Source organism: Myodes glareolus, chromosome 12, assembly GCF_982192425.1.
Source record: "Myodes glareolus chromosome 12, mMyoGla1.1, whole genome shotgun sequence".
Classification (NCBI taxonomy): domain Eukaryota; kingdom Metazoa; phylum Chordata; class Mammalia; order Rodentia; family Cricetidae; genus Myodes; species Myodes glareolus.
The window spans coordinates 4,191,141-4,198,425 of record NC_142037.1 but is presented as its reverse complement, the minus strand read 5'-3'; the positions used below and the strand labels follow the sequence as shown (position 1 = coordinate 4,198,425).

Here is a 7,285-nt window from a genome sequence, read left to right as displayed (position 1 = left end):
TGATTTGAGAAAAGTCGATTATAGTCCCTTCTCAAACTCCAGGCTTGGTCGGCTGCAGAGTTCATGGCCACCACCAGTTCCTCTGCTTCCCCGCTCCCCACTGACTCCTCCTCAGTTTCCTCTCTGTGTCTGCAGTTCTCAGGCCTTGGGTGCTCACATTCTGGGGAGTTTCTGCTCTCCTTTTGACTCTGGATACAGAGTCTGCCTCTCCTCCCAATTCTGTGCTTTTAGCAGAGCTGCTCCAGCTGGGACACTGACAACAGCTGCCCGCCCTCCTCGAGGGGTGTGACCCGGGAGCTTAGATAGGAGTACGGACTGTGAGCAACACCCAGCCTCCCAGAGGTTGTACCCTCTCTGTGTCCCAGCGGTGCCCAGAGCGGCCCCGGGACTCCTCCGCACCTGACCTGGGCCACAGCTCCCCTCCAGCCGGACGCTTCAAGAGCCATGAACGTGTCCTTCTCTCGCTGCCACTCAACACCCTGGGTGGAAAATGGCTCCTCCGCGACCATGGGCAGCATGCTCTTCGGCGCCGGGCTGCTGGGCAACCTGCTGGTGCTGGTGCTTCTGGCGCGCTCGGGCCTGGGGTCCTGAGGAACAAGGCCGCTGCGCCTGCCACTTTCGGTCTTCTAGGTACTAGTGTGTGGCTTGACAGTCACCGACTTGCAGGGCAAGTGTCTGGTCAGCCAGGTGGTTCTGGCTGCCTATGCGCAAAACCGGAGCCTACAGGAACTGCTGCCTACAGCGGGCAATCAGTTATGTCAAGCCTTTTCTTTCCTCATGTCCTTCTTTGGGCTAGCCTCGACGTTACAGCTGCTGGCTATGGCGCTGGAGTGCTGGCTATCTCTGGGACACCCCTTCTTCTACCAAAGGCACATCACCCTGCGCCGGGGAGTGCTAGTGGCGCCATTAGAGGGAGCCTTCTGCTTGGCTTTCTGTGCACTTACTTCCCTTTGCGGGCTTAGGGAAGTTTGTGCAGTACTGCCCTGGCACCTGGTGCTTCATCCAGATGGTCCACGAGAAGCGCTCGCTATCAGTTCTCGGTTTTTCTGTGCTCTATTCCAGCCTCATGGCGCTACTGGTCCTTGCTACCGTGCTGTGCAACCTGGGCGCCATGCACAACCTCTATACTATGCACCTGAGCCTGAGGCGCCACCCTCGCTGCTGCCCCAGAGACCACACCCAGCCAGGCTCCAGTCAAGGTCTGGGGTCCCTGCATCCCCTGGAGGAGTTGGATCACCTCCTGCTGCTGGCTCTGATGACAGTGCTGTTCACTATGTGTTCCCTGCCTTTAATTGTCTGTTCCTGGGCAAGAAAGTATTAAATAGAGTAATATTTTTAAAGTTTTGAATTCCATTATAAAGTTCTGGTTCCATCCATGATTTCTGGCACCAAAATTCTTCCTTCTCTAATAAAATCAGCCTCCTACTGCTTGAAGCAAGATCTACAATCTCTCCTCGTGTTGACATAGTCAAAATGCTTCTTCACTGAACATCACTGAATGAAGTCAACACATACAGACTCTGCATATATCACAGGAAGCAAAGGATTTTTTTTCTTCATAATGGCTCTTGGCTTTCTGAATTTCTACACTACAAACTAGAAAAATATGTGTTTCTGAGTACAAAGTGAAAATGCACAAATTTATGAGGCAGAGAGGAGTCATTGTCTTCTGAAGAGCATCATTGGACAGGGATGGTGAAAGACACTGGGTACTGTGTAGAAGAGAATAGAAAAAACGAACTAGTACATGGTACATGGTACGTAAATGACCATTACTGCAATATGCCTCGGAAGCTAAAGATGGTATGTAACCTATCACAAAACCAGAAACTAGAATCATGAAATTCACTGAAACTAGAAGTAACTACGAAGCTAAAATCTTTAGGGACTTCAGTTTTTGAGGACTTGTCATTGCCACATTTGTCTCCAATAGAGGCTTCTTGCTTCCATCTAGCCAGAAATAATTTAATCCTACAATCTCTGTGTGATTGCCTCCTAGGACCACTTCTGTGTTAAATCTTTTCACTGAGTTATTCTAGTATCCAATCTTGAAAGGATAATGTGAGTGCAAATAGTTTATTAGAATAAAAAGGCAGTAACCAGGCAGTGGTGGTGCATACCGTTAATCCCAGCACTCAGGAGGTAGAGACAGGCAGAGCTCTGTGAGTTCAAGGTGAGCCTTGTCTACAGGAGCTAGTTCCAGGACAGCCAGATCTGTTACACAGAGGAACCCTGTCTTAAAAAATAACAATAATAAAAATCAGAAAAACGAAAAAGGAAATACAGGCAGTAACGAAGAGGGGTGCTTGAGGGAACATCAAGGGGTTGAGGACACAGTGGCTCTTGTACACTGTTGACCAGCATGAAAATTAGTAAGAGCATCTTCAAGAGCAGTGTTACAACCACAAGTAGTTTTTATTACATTTGTTTATTACCATGTCTGTGCACATATAACAGTGCATGTAATGATCAGAGGACAATTTGTGCAGTCACTTTCCTCAGTCCATCACATGGATTCCAGGGACTAAAGTCAGGTTGTCAGGGTTGGTGACAGACTCCTTTACCCAATCAGCCATCTTGATGGACCTCACAATAAAAAATTTAAAAATGTGAATCCTATACCAGAGCAAACCTCTGAGTGTGTAAGTCTGTTCTCTACACATACAAACTTGGAAATAGCTAGAATTATATTCCTTGTAGGGTCTTTGTAATAAAAGAGTGGAAATGTTTCCTTGAATAAAAGTTTTTAAAAAATCTCTTTTTCTTCATGGAAAACCTGGGTTAAGTTTCTAACTTTCTCTAGAAACCAGGTGAAGGTCAAGGTCAACTGCATCACTGTGAACACTGCTGTAGCAGCAGTACTCTGATTCATAAGATGGACTGGGACTGCAAAAGAGTCTTGGATACTCAAAAATTATACCTCAGTAACTGTTGTAGCTGTGACAGTAAGTATTGGTTCCTGTTTGCAGCAAACTCCTTCTATGTCCAGGGGGGATGTTGGTCTTGGTCCTTCTTGGCTGATAACTAGACTTCAGAGGAGGGGTAGCAAAGGTGGCTATAGGAAGACTGAGCTTTGGAGAGGTCAGAACCAGGAGTGTAAACATGACTGACGGTGACCTATTGATCTTTGTGCACCCGACTTTCGATTGAGACTTCAATTACTTCTGCTGGTCCTGCCCTGCCCAAATGCCAATCCAAGTGACGCATTGCATATACCTAAATTGAAATGATTCACAGCAGTTTTAAACACAGAAATAGATTGCTATACATTTTCCACATCCCAAATCTGTGCTGTGTTTAGTCCTACTATAATGAGAAGTAGGCCATGAATAATGAAAGGGTAATTTTATTTTGAAAAAAATGATCATATGATAAAACTATTAAATGTGGAGGCTGTTACAACGTGAGTGTAAAAGTGTAATAAGCTGCAAACAGTCCTGCTGCCTGAAACGTAGTCAAAACCCAAAGACTGGATCTTTAAAGTGTGTTTTGTTGAATCCGTGAAGGCAATGAATACTCTGCCTTCCTGGGTATTTCCTCATTAGCATTTTTGTAGAAAGCCAGACAAAGGAAATCAATTTGAAGTTCAGTCATATCCTTTTGACCAGAGGGTTTTTGGATCTGAGATATCCTTCCCATTTTCCTACCCTTAATCTCCACTCTCTCTCCCACATTTTTCCTCACCTCTCTACCCCCAGTCCATCCCTTGTTTAATTCAGAACAAACAAATCATTAGCAAGGTGTTTGCATGTATATTTCTTTACAAAAGAAGTTCACATCTATTTTTAAAATTCTGATTCAGTGCCCTCTCACTGTGCTCCTACCACAGCCATCACCTATGCAGACACATCTTTGCTGTTAGTGAGCATCCAATCAAGGGGAGTTCTGGTGGCATATAAAGATAGCAACTCTGAGGAAATTAAAAAACAAAAAAGGACACATAAAGTACTAGTTTCAAATGCTAATCCTTCCCTCAAAAATGAAACAAACTTATTTCTTTCAAGCAGAATAGTGAAGGTTCAGTGACTTTAGATAATAACAATGCAGTATGGAGTAAAGACAGCAAAACCTCAACATCATTTGGTCTGGAAAGAACTGAGATGACACACAATCAAAGAAACAATAGGCTGGAGCAACTGCAGATGAAACCAGGCTGACTAATGAAGGTACTTAAAACACACACACACACACACACACACACACACACACACACACACACACCTTGAAAGGTTTAAGATTTAAGAAAACATTAAAATAAAATTTACATGAAGCATAGACTCCTTAGGGAGAGCATCAATGAAGCACAGCTCAGAGAAACAGAAACCATGGAAACAGCTTGACCTAGATACATTAGTATCCAGCAGTTTTGAGTGGGGGGTTGTTGGGTAGTCTAATGAAGGTAATATTGACTGTGGCCAGTAGCAATGCCATTCTTCTGAAAGAAAAGTTTTTCTTCCCACTTCAGTTTTAAGACATCTGGAACTAAAAAAAGATTAAACACTAAGTCAAACCAAGTAGTACTGTGAGATAAAGGAGTCATTTTACAATGAGTAAAGGGTCCCTGGTCCAGAAGAGATAATATTTTCTGTCTGTGCACTTAACAAAGAAATAATAATATGAATGAAGCAAAAGCAGAGAAAATTAAAATAAGATAAATATACAATCAGAGTTAAATATTTCAATGCTCACTTCCAAGTAGATACTATTACAAGGTAAAAGCTGGGACTAGATTACACCAACCAATTAGACCAAATTGATGTCTGTATTGACCATTACACTCACCAATAGTGTGCTTTGTACCAGTGTTCAAGCAGTGTTGTCTTAGGCAGACCATACATTCAGACAGTTGAAAATACACCAGTGAACCTGAAAGATTGAAGTTACAAGCTATGTGTTTGTTGGCCACAAAGTAATGTAGAAATCTGTCACATGCAGGACAAGTAGCAAAATATCACCAATTATTTGGAAATTAAGTAACAAATTCAAGTAAACCTCAGGTAAGGGTAGAGTAAAAGGAGAAGTTAGAAAGTATTTTGATCTAAAGTTTGGTAAAGCACACCCTAAGGATATGTTTTGGGTGTAACTAAAAAAGTTTAAAGAAGAGGTGCAAGATTTCAGGAGAGAAGGAAGATTTCAAACCATCAATGGACATCTACAATAGTGTTATGGATTGTGTGCCTTCCTGTCTCAATAAACAAAAAACAAAATAGTGGTATGTTTGAATATAAAGTGTTCACCAAAGGCAATATATTGTAGGTTTAATCCCTTATACAATGTTCAGGGTTGAGAAGTGATTGGGTCATGGGGCTCTGACTTCACAAATGGATTGATTCATGCACTAAGAGTTGTTGAAGCAGTGGGAACCTTCAGAGGCAGGGTCTCACTGAAATGTCACTGGGGCTGTACCTTGTCCACAGCCCTTTCTCTATCACTCTTCACTTCTTGAGTTGACCAGCCTCTGCCACATGTTCCTGAACAATGATGTTCTGCCTTGCCTCTGCCCCAAAAGAATGAATTCAGCTAACTATGAACTGAAACATAAGACAACATGAGCCAAAATCTTTCTTTCTTCGAACAAATTTTTATATTTGTCATAATGATAAATTTTAACACAATAATTACATAATTTTTTCACTTTAATATGACTACATTATGAATATTTAGTCATCATTCACACTACTCAGATATCCTGTATATAGCAAAACAAAATACTCTATTAACAGTCTTGACTCTCACTATATCTCAGTAAAGTAGAGGATACCAATGGAAGCAGGGGCTCAACTAGAAGATGTTTGAACTCTCTTATAGGTAGAGAGATGAACTTTGTATTCTCCTTAGGGTAGATGATATGTTTGCTTGTTGCTGAATGAAAAATGGTGGTACAATATTAGCACTAAGTGTAATTCCTCTATTGTCTTTATTTGAGTGTTATGATGGCTAAAGAAAGTGTGTAGGGATGCCAAATTGACAACTGATACTTTTGTCTACTTTGTATCATATCTGATTTCCTATTAGACGTATGATTCCCAGAACTTACCTCTCTGCATTTTTCTACATATAGGATAGGAATAAAAGAAATTATGTAACACTTGCAAGAAAGGTATGCTACAACACCCATCTCTTGTCAAGATTTCAGATACTAAGACAGGATGCTGTCACCAACCTGCCAGTTCATCTTATTGTTAACTAATAACTCCTCTACCTTCCACTTTCAACTTTCCCTACTTTGGGCTAAGTATGTGGGTACATGGTCTCAAGTCACACTACTGCATCTGAATGTAATTCCCAAATGGCATTCAAGTGGTTAAGGGAAAATATATTTTTGCCTTTATGAATATCCTTCTTGGTATCACCATAACATCTATGTCATAGTTTGTCTGTGTACTGGCATCATCCAATCTTTTTTCCTGTTTGTTAGCTTAGCCAACTTTCAGGAAGTACAGGCTCACTCTATTTGCAGAGACAATGATTTTGCAGAGATCGACCCATACACTCTGGCAACACATATCTAACCCTCCCAGAGTCTTTTTTTCTATATCACTCATGATTCTGTGTGGAGGCTGAATAGTGCAGGTCCACTTCCACCGTGCCTGATGGTCAAAGTTTGGAGACTGACAGGCATAATTTCATCTCCTAACTCAGGAGGTGGTTTCCTGGCTCTTTTAAAATTAAGATAGTTCAATGCCATCCTGATGGGTGGTCAGGATATGCAAATGCATTTCTGCTCCTTCTCTTGTAACTGTGAAGTCACCTAGGAAAGAGTGGTCTTCAGCATGCATGACATAGAGCACCTTAGCTACCTAGAAGACAGAATGCTAATGATTTAATGTTTCAGAGTGGTAAAGCCATTGACTGTGTGAGTAATCCTTTTGCATCATGTTAACAAAGTCTTTTGTTACCTTCTCCCCCAGTTTACGTTGGATATAAAAGCTAGAGAAGTAAACATGAGCAAATTTCAGGATTACATTCACTGGAATGCTCTCCCCATACTTTCTGTGTTTTCTGTCTTATTATTTTTATGTGTCTTTATATTCTTTACTTATATTTCTTCAATTACCATGCTGCTACCCTGGCAAGAAGTAGTTTTGTTGAGGCTGGTCCTCAACAATTCTGTATCTCTGGTTATAACTAAAATAGACATAAGGGGTAAAAACTAAGTTTAAGTGGTTTTATTTCCTACTCACTACATTCAAGTTATTCTTATCATTTGTAATTGAAACTAACACTTTTAATTGTGGTGCAAACTCTTTGCCTTTAGCTAATTTACCCAATTTCTTTATGTTCT

General features: G+C 41.4%; 1 pseudogene; it reads left to right on the top strand.

The window, feature by feature from the left end:
• Positions 1-444: 444 nt before the first annotated feature.
• LOC148120088 (prostaglandin D2 receptor pseudogene) lies at positions 445-1,321 on the top strand (annotated as a pseudogene).
• The last annotated feature ends 5,964 nt before the right edge of the window (positions 1,322-7,285 follow it).